This window comes from Mustela erminea, chromosome 9 (genome assembly GCF_009829155.1).
Source record: "Mustela erminea isolate mMusErm1 chromosome 9, mMusErm1.Pri, whole genome shotgun sequence".
In the NCBI taxonomy this organism is placed as follows: Eukaryota; Metazoa; Chordata; class Mammalia; order Carnivora; family Mustelidae; genus Mustela; species Mustela erminea.
In genome coordinates this window covers 10059118-10071766 of record NC_045622.1, presented here as the reverse complement: position 1 = coordinate 10071766, position 12649 = coordinate 10059118, and the positions used below count along the sequence as shown (strand labels likewise).

General features: G+C 52.7%; 1 protein-coding gene across 5 annotated transcripts in view; it reads left to right on the top strand.

The window, feature by feature from the left end:
* DRD2 (dopamine receptor D2) overlaps window positions 1-12649 on the top strand; it is a 70636-nt gene that overhangs the window by 44302 nt on the left and 13685 nt on the right. Inside the window, exon 1 of one of the 5 annotated variants that reach the window (XM_032359949.1) lies at window positions 2754-2816. The exons of the other annotated variants lie outside the window; for them this stretch is intronic. The gene's annotated coding sequence lies outside the window, so the exon portion shown is untranslated. Of the gene's footprint in view, window positions 1-2753; window positions 2817-12649 lie in introns of those variants that run through there. 5 annotated transcript variants of the gene reach the window in all.

The window sequence follows — 12649 nt, the reverse complement described above, 5'->3', positions numbered from 1 at the left end:
GGAGGACTCAGGAGAGATACCCACGGAGCCCCCAGAATTGTCCTCCTTGAGCTGACTTCCTATCTTTGAAGATGTGGCTGCTGAGGACATGATAATGACCACAGGGGAAGCTAATACCTGCCCTCATTGGGTCAGGTCCGCCAGCCAGGGGGAGAGCGTAGAGAGCTGTGTAAAGTGTGGGGTGCTGCCTAGAAACCTTGACCGCCATCTTGGTAGTGAAAACAACTGGCTCTGGGAACTTGGATGGTTCCTTTCACTTTTCTGCATCTTAGTTTTTTATTCTGTAAAGTGAAGAGATTAGATTGAAGGTTTCTTCCAGGAGTGGAATTCAATTCTCTACATTTTTCCAGGTCAGTTATCAAGAGAATAGAAATAATGGCATCATCTCTGGGCCAGAGATGATGCTAAGGGCTTGATATACCTCATTTAACCTTCACAGTAACCCCAGGGGGAAAGTAGTCTCCCCCTGTTTAGGGCTGTTCATAGCAGCATAGCTGTGTCAATGCCCACCCGCGCCGCAGATGCTCATTAACTCCAGCTAAGCTGGTAGGCTTCCCAGAAGTTGCTGAGGATGTACACAGGATTAAGACACCTTTTGCCCATCAGGCCTCATGGACACTCAGAGAGATGGGGCAGACACTGAGCAAAGCAGGTACCAAAGAACATATGTAAACAGCAATCAGATGGTAGCAAGCACCAAGGCTTTTTAATGAGAATGTAGGTATGATCAGTTTCCAGATAACCAGAGAAAGGTCTCCGTGGAGGTGATCATCACACACTAACATTTTCATAAGACTTTAGAGTTTGCAAGACACTCTGAAACACACCATTTTATGCAGTTCTCCTACCTCTCGCTGAAATTGGGGATGTCTGCTCTCGTTATTAAATTATTGTTAATTATTAAATTGAGGATTGGAGAAGTGGCTCAGCCGAGGGAACTAGATTATCCTTCTGCAGGTCGGACGTCTGCACATTTAAGACAAGATGATCCAGGGTCGATGGCTGCTCGGGAACCTCAGAGAGTCTGCCAGGTCTCTCTGCGTGCCTGGCCCACCCCCACTTTTAGGAACAGAGGCGTCTCGTGGCTGGGGCAGACTCAGAGTTGACTAGGAAGGCTATACGCCAAGTAGGGTTTCTCTTTCTCAAAGAATCAGAGGGAAGGGTCAAGTTTGCTGTAAATCCACATAGCACAGGCTGAGAAGACTGTACCCAAAGTCACCTGCCAGGCACCCACAATGTCTCGAGGCTGGTTGGTGGGAACTTCATGTGTTATATGGCTGGAGTTTCTCTGTATTGTTCAGAGAGAGGCCACAGAGGAATTGGGGTCTCCTGCCCCTAGCACCCCTCATCACAGCCCTGGTGTGTTGCCTGGACCCTGTCCCACGGCTCAACCCCACCTCTCTGGTGGCCCTAGCATCTGTCATCAGCATATTAACTGCCATTTATTGGGCATTTGCCACCTACTGGCCCCTTCGTTTGCATTTTCTGAGCTAATTTCCCAGCCACTCCAGTGAGGAGGGAGTTTTGTCCGTTTTACAGGTGAGAAGATTGAGGCCCAGAGTGATTGCGTTGTCAAGACTGCACCTCTAGCAAGTGTTGGGGGTGAGATTAAAAGCCAGATCTGTCTGTCTGATTAAAAAAAAAAAAAAAAACTAACAGGCTGCATTGACTCTTTTCAATTCCCGGGTTGGAAAGAAGCTATTCCTCTTTGGATTCTGGTCATTGCTGCTTGGGAAAGCCTCATATGTGGGGGTCAGGGATGGGATGGGGAAAGGGAGCGCAGTGCTGGTGGGCACAGAGCAGACCATGAGGACTCTGCCCATCGCTATGGCTGCCTTCCTGCCTTCTTCCATTGTGTGGGAGAGGAAGTTGGGCTCTGTCCATGACCCCAGCCTGCCCTGGACTGGCCTGAAGCGGTGAGCTCAGAGACAGCCCCTGGGATGACCCCTGTTCTTGGCCACACTCTCTGCTGCTCTTACCTGAAGTCCAGCCTGTCCCGTCCTTTTAGGAGCTTACTGGGGCCGAGAAGCCCAATGCCCTAGAGACTCCCGAGGTAGTGTTTTCTGGAAAACATTGGTAGTCTGAGGGCACTTGGAACTCTGAGCAAAGTTCCGTGTGGCCCGGACCGCCATGTCCCTCTTTGTAAGGTTGTGAGCCATTCCTCTGGGGCCCTGCAGACACAGTCTGAGACCCAACAGCTTGTTGGGGTGAGAGCCTGGCCATGCCCTTGAAGGAACCATGTCTGTAGGTTCTGCGGGCAGAGGGATCTGTATCTCTAACCTGCTTGGCTGAACTCAGGCCAGTTTCTCCCCTCTCTCTTCCTCTTTCTTCGTCTGAGGACCAGAAACCATGTTGTGTCTCACAGGGCTGTGGTGCAGACGAAGGGAAACGGTCTGTGCACAGCGCTTCACACAGTGACAAGCTCGGAGTAGGAGCTTGGCAGGTATTCCCTTTGTCCCTTATCACCTTAGATCTTGCTAGCTGAGCCACCATCCTCTGGGAAAGGGAGGACCCAAGGCTAGGACATCATCCAGCTTCTACCACGATCAGCGTGTGGCCCATTTTGAGTCATCCATAAACTCATTGTGTTCGTTTCAAAGAGACCCCAGACATCAAAGAATTTCGTCTGTAAATACTTTGCTGTGTATCGCAACCCGATCTGGACCCTACAAAAATGAGCCAGAACACCACTGCCACACTCTAGAACCCTTCCCAGGGATTCCTTCCTGGCATCGGAATCCACCCTTCAGATTGTCAGCGGTCTGGTGAAACATCAGGGATCTTTAAAAAGCTGATTTCTCTGAATTGGGATTCAAGTAAGTTCCCCACATTACATTGGCCGATTTGGCATTCAAGTTTCTCTTATTATATTTTTCCACAATCTGGATCTTATTGACTGCGTCCTGGCCGTGAGGTTTTACCTTCAGTTGGTCTTTGGGCAGGAGTCATAAAGTTAGACCTTGCTGCCCCCTTTCCCTCACCCCGCATCGGGGAAAGAGCTCCATTCTCCTTCCTGCAAAAGTAGTGTCCCCACAGTCCCCAGTGCCAGCCTGCGGCAGTGAAGGGTTGGTGGGGGGCAGGCATGGGACCCCAGGGCTCCCAGTGGCGGGATAGTGGGTGCTGGCTCTTATTCGGACTCACCCGCCGCTTGTTTTCACGAACAGGGGTGTCTTTTCATAAAGCGAAGCCATTTTCTGCCAAAGAGCAAGGACTGTTTTTCCTCCTTCCAGAGCAATAAGGTTCAGGATTTGTCTCCCTCTTGGCTTTCAAGAGCATGTTTTCTCAATTCTTTCCTGAAATTAAAGTAAAGGTCAAGGAGGCTGGTCTGAGACCCGCCCTCCCTCCTCTCCCGGCTCCTGCTGGTGAGTCTGGCTAAGTGTACCTGCCTCCTGGGCTCCGTGACCCAGTGCTCAGGGCAAACCCAGATCAACTTCCCAATTCTTGTCATCCTGAGGGGGAAGGGGGAGTTGCAAAGGGGAAAAAAGAGAAAGGAAGGGGGGAAAACCCAGTGCCAGCCTGTGGGCTCCTTTCTGAATTTAGATCTGAGCAATTTGTAGAGGCCTCCTTCTCCCCACTGTGTTTCCTTCCTTGGGGAGGGGGCCCCAGGCCCCACGCCCTCCACCCTGCTTCCCACCTGCCAATTTTCTGCTCTGCACGTGAGCTGCCCCAGCTATCTGCCCTGTCCCTTGCGCGGGGTTGAGCTGGGAGGATTTTTAATCAGCAGGCAGCGCACGCACGGAGAGAATAGCACCACCAGCCCGCTTAGCTGAGCGGTACTGGAGCCTTGGCTCCCCGCCCCCTCCCCACACTGAGTCACTCCCAGCTAACAGTTAATTAATTTGTGACACTTTGACAGTTCGTGAAGAGACATTTTTACGGAGCCTTCAAAATGCACAGGGATGGGGCTGTCAGGCAGACTCCTTTCTTGCATTATCTGGGTCTCCAGACCCTGCCTCACTCTACCTTAGAAGAGGGAGAGGGGGCCAGCCCTGAGCTAGCCCTGCAGCCCTCCTTGGTCCTGGCCTCTTGGGACACTTCATACTCCCAGGGACCCCTGGGCAGGGCCTGGGCACCTGGCCATGTTGGAAAGAGGGGGAAACATGGCAGCATGAGGGCTGGGAAGGCCCCAATCATGCTCTGCTCTCATCTCTTGGGACCCACCCTGTCTCAGCGACATTCAGGCCGCTGCTTGGTGCTGTGTGAGAAACGGCTCCAGCTGCCTTGGCCTGCTGGGATGTCACTCCCTCCGTGGGGTCCTCATCTAGACACTGTGAACTGCTGCCCCACCCCCAGGCCTTCTGGGAGCCCAGAAGCCATCCCCACAGGCTCTCTGCACCTCTTCCCACAGAACTGACGTCTCCCCACCTCCCCACATGCCTATACTCACTCCCCTTCACATATGTGCGTTCTCTCTTTCAGTGGCTTGCAACTCTGTGGGCCCCACTGGAAAATTCCCTCAATGGACCCCAAACAGTTGGGTATCCAACTCTGTGACCCAGGCCCAGAGGGCCAGAGAGAGATCTTGGGGGAGGCTACTGGTACCCCTCCAGAAGGATCTGGGGGAGGAATAACAGCCAGGGCAGAAGAAGACCCTGGGCCTGGCTCCTCTCCACCTGAGTGAGGTTCTGGCTCCCATGAGTGCCGCCTTGACATTTACTCACCATGGCCACCACCATGCTGGAAAGTGAGAAGGCCAGGAAAATAAAAGACAACATAAGTGTTATCCTTACACTGGTGTAGCTCCTAGGTTGGCAAGAAGAACCGACACTAAACAAATAATTAGACAAGTGACTTAATTACGCTCTGATGAGGGCCACTAAGGAGCACAGGTGCTGTGAACGTAGTCCGCCAGACGATGGCTCAGGGCTGGAGCCTCGGGAAGGCTTCCCTGGAGAAGGGCTTGTCCTGGAGGGTCCCAGGAGGACGAGGTCAGCTGGGACAATTTGAACGTGAGCCTCCATGGAAGGATTGGGCCTGGTTAGGGGTAGAGACTTGGGAACCCAGGAGGGGAGAGCAGCAAGTGGTACTTAGGCTGGTGGCTTTGTGGCTCTGGGAACAGGAAGTTGAGTGAGTGCCCGAGGGCAGCTCCTCTCTGCTGTGAGGCAGGAGGTAAGGGGCAGCCTGGCCAGGTTTAGCTCCAGGGAGCAGTGAGGAAGCTTGGAGCAGGTGCCTGCCACCCCTGGTTCTTAGGACCACACCCCCTCCTTCCCCACTAGCCTAGGTCTCTTTAAATAGTCCAAACCTGATCCCCCACAGCTGCCCAGAGGCTCTGGGTGGAGAAAAGCAAGAGCAATGGAGGGAGTCCAGGAGGTAACAGATGCCCCCCTCCATGCCTGAGCCCTAGGAATTTGTAGGTCCAGGACCTTACCTGGGCCCTCTCCCACCCCTGGGCAAAAGCAAGTGTTTCTTCCCCTAAGAATGACCACTGGCACCTGGGCCAGACTCAGGGCCTCACCAGCTGGCTCACCCTTCCTGTTTGGTCCTGGGAGGTCAAGGAAGAGTCAGGGGTGAGGAAAGGGTCAGCCTGGAGATGATAGCATCCATCTCTCCTTCCAGGGCATTAGTTAAAGACTTCGGGTTTCCCTTTGTTGTAGGAAGGATTGGAGGTTCCTTCCCGCCCCCTCCTTCGGATCCCACTCTTGCTGGAGCTGCAGGAGGCACGGGAGGTGCCCACCCCCAGATTTGGACCCCTCTGTGGAGGAGCAGGGGGCAGCAGGAATTCCTGGGCCTTGAGGAGGAGCCCCTTGCGCACTCCCTCCCCAGTCCCCGCCTGTGCCAGCACTCCACAAGCTGCTTTTGAGATGCAAATGCAAAGTACTCCCCTCCCCACCCCTTCTTCTTCATTGAAATGCTTCAAGTTTCAGAAAAAAAGGGAAAATGATGTGTTTAAGACAGCAGTGTCTCAGCAGCAATGGAACCTGAGAAGAGATTGTTAAATTTTAATTAGACAATTTGATTCCTTCAAATGCCAAACTTTCTGGGGAGGCAGCACCAGGAGCACCACGGGAACCAGGCTGCTGGAGTTTCTACTGTGCCAAGGGTTCCTCCCGCCCCACCTCTGGGCCCTGTGTCCCCAAGTTTTGCTGGTGGATGGAATCAAACTAGAGAGGGAACATAACCCCACCCCTCCTGCCAGCTTTGCTCCCAGGTCCCAGGCTTTCCTAAGGGATTGACCCCTCTGGCCCCATCCCACCAGTCTGGGGACCAAGGGCCACTGTACCCACCAGGTTTGGGGTATCAGCCTCAAACTGGAATTTTGAAGGTTTTTTTTTTTTTTTCCTTCCAAGTACTTGTGAGAGGCTGTTTGTGTTTGCAGGCTGTGGGGACTGCAGGCTGCAGGGGTGCGCTGGAGAGCTGCCTGCCTCCTTCAGCCAGCCTCCTCCTTCCCCTCCTCCCCTCCCTGCCCCAGCTCTGGCAGGTGGTGTGAGAGGTGCACTGCAGGGGCAGCCTCCCTGGGCCAGCTCTGCCCCAGCTCTCTGTCTGGGCTCCCTGTCTTCTTCACCTGGACAGCCGGCTCATTTTCAAATGAGAGCACAAACAGGAAATGGTCACACACGGGAAAGCCCAAAGGGTAAGTGGCGGAAGGCCAGGAAGCTGGAAAAGCCCCCTCCACTGTCCACTTGCACTGAACTAACCCACACACCTCGATTCACTCCAGACGCCACGTTGGGAAGCTTTGCTGTGGGCTCTGAGGGCAGCAACCAGCAGAACGGGTGGGAACAAGGCTGGACGTTAAGGAGAGCTGGATGGAAGGGGAAGAGACCAACAAGTGGATGATTCTGGAAGGTCTTTCAGGTGATGGTTGCCCTTCTGAGCTGAGTACTGGAGACAGATGAGGGTCAGGGGGGTCTCTGGCACTAAGATGGCCCGAGGCTTGTGGGGGGTGGGGTGCACCACGGAGAGCTCCCAAAGCTCTTTCCCCTGCACCAGGGCAGCTGAGAAATCATCTAGGAGGCCACAGTGCACCTGAGGACTTCCTCTGCCAGCGTCTGCTGGTGGAGCAGCAGAGGCCCTGCTTCGCCGCACATGGAAGAGGAGGGTGATATTTTGGGAGAGAAACAGCAGCTCTTCCCACTGGGGTCTCTCTCAGCTCGGGCTGCTCTAACAAAGTACCCTAGATGGGGGGCTTCAACTACAGAAATTAACTTCCTCACAGTCCTGGAGGCTGGGAGTCTGAGGTCAAGGGGCCCGCGCGCTTGGGTTCTGGTGAGTGCTGCTTTCCAGGCTTGCAGATAGCTGCCTTCTCTTGACGCTGTCCTCAAGTCATCCAGACCTCAGCTCCCCATACCATCCCCTTGGGGGGATGACTTCCCCAAGGCACACATTGAGAGGCACACATTTCAATCTTTAGCAACAGGGTTAGCTCATCCATCCCTGTTCTAGGAGCAGGACTAAGTTGCTGAGCATGGCAGTGACCATGTATGTATCTGGCCCTCACTAAATGCTCATTGATCGGGACTGGTTAGGAGTTTGACATGTGAGCCACTAGCCTAGCCGCCTGGAGGAGAATGGAGGTGGCGTCTGGAGGTTGGTGAGCAAGGTGACCCTATTTTCATAACCCCAAATCGGGATTCTTGTTCTGATGACAGAAAGTTTTAAAAATAATACGAAATTTATTTATCTGAAATTTCCTTTAAGGGTAATTTGCCTTGGGTCATACATGTAGCCGTCTCCTTTTTGAAAAAGAATAAGAAATTTGGACCATCCTGGTACACGCAGGGTGCCAACTGCTCTCCAGTGTGGCCATTGTCAGCTCCAGAGGCTCTGAGCAGGCCCTGACCTCACATGGCTTCTCTGAGGCTTGGACCAGCCAGAATAACCTGAAGCCCCCTCCCTCGACCCCCAACAGAAGCTCTGACAGGGATGGAGAGGCTGGAGGGCCCAAGCAAGAACAGGCATCTGAGGGGCCCTCCTGGAGCCCCTGGAGTGAGAAAGACCACAGCTTTGTGGGACAGACCCTTCTGGGACACCTCCTGGAGCCCTCGGCTGGAAGCAAAGAGGAAGGGATGTGGCTGGAGCAGGGATGTGCCGAGTGGGTACTAAGGTGTCCCGAAAAATAGTCGGCAAAGAAATTGCCAGAAGACTGCTATATTTTAAGCATTCTAGGGTGCACACCTCCCCCACCGCCACATACACACATTTTAATGTCTCTGAAATCAGAATGCATTGTACAGTGGAGCCCATCTTAGAGCTGTATTGCAGGTTGATAACGTTTTTTTCTTTCCTAGTGGTGCATTAAACAATGGTGCATCTCACATTCAGCTCTATCTTGGAGCCTAGGAAACATGGCAGTTGGTATTGCCTGGGTCAGGCATAGACTTTGCCTTTATTCTTTCCTTCCTCCCAGGGATGGTTTGCCGTGTCTTGGGCCCCTTCTCCCCTTATCTAGACCCCCGCTTTCCAAGGCCGAGCCGGAGGAAGCAGCATGGTATAACAGCGGGTCCCCAGGGCAACCCCTGACCCCAGGGGACTGCATTTGGACAGTCTAGTCACTTCACCTCCAGGAGCTTCAGGCTTGTGGTCCGAGTGCTTGTTTATTTTAGTTCTTTTGCTTGGTTTGATTTGTAAAGTTCACAGTCCTTGAGAGCTTACCTGGTCAGTCACACAAGCATCATCTTACTCTCTCCTCATGACAGTAATTTTTATCCCCATTTTGCAAGTGGGAAAACTGAGGCTCGGTGAAGCCAAGTAGTCTGGCCAAGATCCCCAGAGCGAATAAAGGTGGAGTTAGGATTGGGACCCAGGTTTCTCAGTCCTCAGTCCTATCTTACATTGATACCTCTCATGCCAGAGTACCTCCTCTGTGGGGCTGAATTTGCTGAATTCCTGCTCTGCTTGGTGTGACTTGAGAGCTAGCCAGAGGGCCCCTGCTTGTGAGCCATGTTGGCCCCAGGTGGAAAGGTGCTGCGGACACGCTAGGGACAAGGGCTGGCTCTGGGGGTTGGAGGAAAATCCTGCACCAAGATATTAATGGGGTCTACAGGCATTTAGGACTAACTTGGTTTCCCCATTCTTTCTGTAATGTTAATCGATTACATTTGTATCAGAAAAAAAAACCCAAACTATCTAGAATAGATACTGAATTAGAAAATTAAATGCATGAGGCCTTTCCAGCCTTGGGTGAAGGGACTCGTTCATCACTCTTGTCCTGCAGAAAGGCTGACAAGCAGAGGAATGAGAGCTTCATCCCCTCCCCTGCCCTGACTGGCAATGCTCAATTCGCTATCTCACTGGACCCATGATTATAAATTCTCGTTGAAGCTCTTGCCCCTCCAGGAAGCCCTCCATGAGCACCCCAGCCATGGACCTGTGCGTTTCCTCTCTGATCTCTGCCCACGGGTGGCAGAGTGAGCCCCAGACCCCTGCAGGACCAACATGTCTCCCCCCCCCCCCCCCCCCCCCCCCCCGCCTTCCCGCCCCAACTACTGGGCCTGCTGACAGCTGACATTTCAGGACGGGTCTACCCTCTTGGGGCACCCACTTGAAGAGAGATGCCTCTCTCAAAGTCACATCCTTTCCCTGGGACAGCCCATACCCTGTGATCATTATGAGAAGGGACACCTCTGTAGGTTCTCTGAGGGGCTCACCTGAGGCGGCCTTTGATGGGACTGCAAAGCAACTCAGCCTCTCCTCGGCCCAGTCCCGCTCCCTGCCCTTCTCTGCAAGCCTCCATCCTACGAAAGTTCCCCAGTAAATTCCCTATGCGCTAACTTCCTCCCCAGAGTCTTCTTTCTGGGGATCCAACATGCAACACCTGTGGTACTTTGGGGCTGCCTTTCTCTTCTGTCTCTTGCTCATCGGGTGGCCTCGCTGTGTACCCACATTCCAAGGCGGAGAGCTTTTCTTCCCAGTTGGACTCACAGAGCCTCCCAGTCAGTTCAGCAAACAACTTATTACCTGCAGATCCCAGAAAACAAGAGCATATGCTCTTTAATTTGTTTATTCCATGAAGATGACAAGGCATGAGCAAGACGTGGTATAACTCCTAAGATGCTTACAATCCATTGTGGGGGGAAAAAACCAGATACACAGAGGGGGTGTGTTCCAGAATGGAACTCAGGGATGATGCTCTGGGACCCCCCAAGGAGAGAGGGAGATGGTCCAGCTGAGAGCGCTTGAGATGGACTCCAGGAAAGGAGGCTCCTGAGCAAGACTTGCATTGAAGGATGGGTAGGGGCTAGGCTAGCAGGGGAAAGGAAGGAATGTTTTCCAAAGACCTTTCTCATTTGTAGTGTGGGGATAAATTATAAGCCATGGAGGTTGTTTTGAGGGTAAATGAGGTAATACATATATTGCATGATATATATGTATTGGAGCCAACTATCAAACCCTCTGTAGGTGTATAAAGCGATGTCATAGGCTGGTTCTGGATTTTGAGCAGAAGCACGAGTCTGGTGTTGAGAGGGCGTGGGGTGGGCTAGAAAGGAAGCCACAGAGTCTCCATCAGAGGCCACTGGCCCCGCGGAGAGGGACTGAGGAAGTGCGAGGGGAGGCAGAAAGAATGTTCAGGAGCCTCTGTGTCTCCAGGCCCCCTTCAGTGCCTGGCACATTGCTCTACGGCTAGCGGGCTTGAGAGGTGCTGACTGAGAACAGGAGGGAGCAGGAGGAGCCCCTGTTGCCTGATGGGTATGTGCTGTGTGCTCCAAGTGGGAAGACGGGCCATGGGTTTGCAGAGGGCAGCACCGCTGCGACACTGGGTTTCTCCACCCTAGAGCTGGAAGATGAGTTGCACGGGGGTCATTTCATGCCATCCCATGTGGAGTTAGGCGTTGTGACCTCCCCAGAGACTCCAGACTGGTGATGCTGGGTAGGACACCTTCCACGCTCGTGCTGAGAAGCTGCAGAGCAGGTGTGTCAGACGAGGATGAGGGTGGAAGGTGGAAGAAGTTGGGCAGACCCTTCTCCAGAGTCCCCTCTCTGACCTCTTGTAGCTGGTGTACTTCCCTCCCTGATTCGGACCTGGAACCACGTTCATCCCAAATGGCACAAACTAGTGGATTTCCAGTCCCGTGGGGGTAGCAAAGCCCCTGGAAAGCATAGTGCTTTGTGTGGAATGCCTTGAATTCCTGATAAGATGCCTCCTATCATGGAAACTAGGGACACTTTCGTTAGCAGAAAAGTGAGCTGTATTCTATGTGTGTTATGTTCCCATCACAACCCAAACACAGGCTGTCAGGCTCACCGGTGCCCGATGCAGCTCAGGTCTGCCGCTCAGGCTCTCTTGCCTCCTGTTCTTTCTTCTTCCAGAGCCCAAGGCAGAAATGCAGTTTTCCTCTACACCTTCTCTCCTCGTGTGCTCCGGCCCCTCTCCCATCCCACATCTACACAATGAGCAATTTCCAGGATACTGACTTACAAGTTAGCTACCGATGCTAAACACCTCTCCATTCTCATTGCTGCCACCGTCATTCAGACGACCACCCTCTCTTACCTGAATTACAGCCACAGCCTCGCCTCCTCCAAGGGGCCCTCTACACTGCAGCGGCCACTTTTCTAAAACACCAGCCCAGTGATCTTTCCTCAGTGCCCAACCTCTCAGTGAGCTCCCAAGCTTATGAGACCCACTCTGACCCATGAATTGCCCTCCGGTTTCATTCCCCACCCCACCACCATGCCTTACATTTTTAGCCAAATAGAGTTGTTGTCTGGGACTGTGTTGTATTCCCCCTAGCTGCAATGTCTCCCAGTCTCTGTTGTCTGGCTAATTCCTCTTTTTACTGTATCACATGACACCTCCTTCAGGAATTTCTCAGGGCTCTCTTGTAGAAACTCATCATCTCTTCCTCGGGTTCCTTTAGCCTCCCAGCTGCTGTCCTGCCACCTGTTTGGCACACCCTTCCATCCTCTATAGAGCGGTCAGGAACCTTCTGTCTGGGAGCCATATCTGATCATGTGGTTCCCGCTGCCCTCTGTGTCAAATCTAGCAGCACTTGTAAAGCCTTCCAGGGCCTTGCTGTGGCAGCCTCCTCAGTTCCACTCATGCCGAATCCCTCTGGGTTTCAGCTGTCCCAAATGAATCTCCTTCTAGCTTTCCACTGGGCACCTGCTCTCTCGCTCTGTCATTTGCTTATGATGCTTCTTGTGTTGAGACCCTTCCCTGGGCTCCCAGCTCTTCCCCTGCTGAATTCCTACACACCTTTGGGTGTCTGTCAAACGTCACTTCCTTGGGAAAGTCTTCTTTCTATCCTTAAACTAGGTTAGGTGTCTCTCCTGCATTCCATTTCCTAGTGCCCACTGCTTAGAGATTAAATTGCTTGATTCACTAGCTGTTGTTTCTTTTAGAACGTGCGCCGGAGAACCATGTGTATTTTGTACCTGCCCTGTTTCCAGCACTCCATAGAACAGTGCTCACTACGTATTTATAGAATCAAGAATGAATGAAGGCACACTCCTCTTCCTGCCCCTGAAAGCTGGACCTTCTCGCTACCTTGTCTCAAGTGTGGGGTGCCTGGGACGTGCTTACTGTTTGTGGAATAGACGAATGAACGACCAACTCTTTTCAAGCTCATTTACTCTATTATACTTAAAAAAAAAAAAATCACACTTGCTCATTTGTTTAGCCATCGGCAAGGACTTGCCAGCAGCGTAGTGGCAGCGGGCCCCAATGTTGTAAGAAAATTGGTAGATTCAGAGCTGACAATCTCGAAGC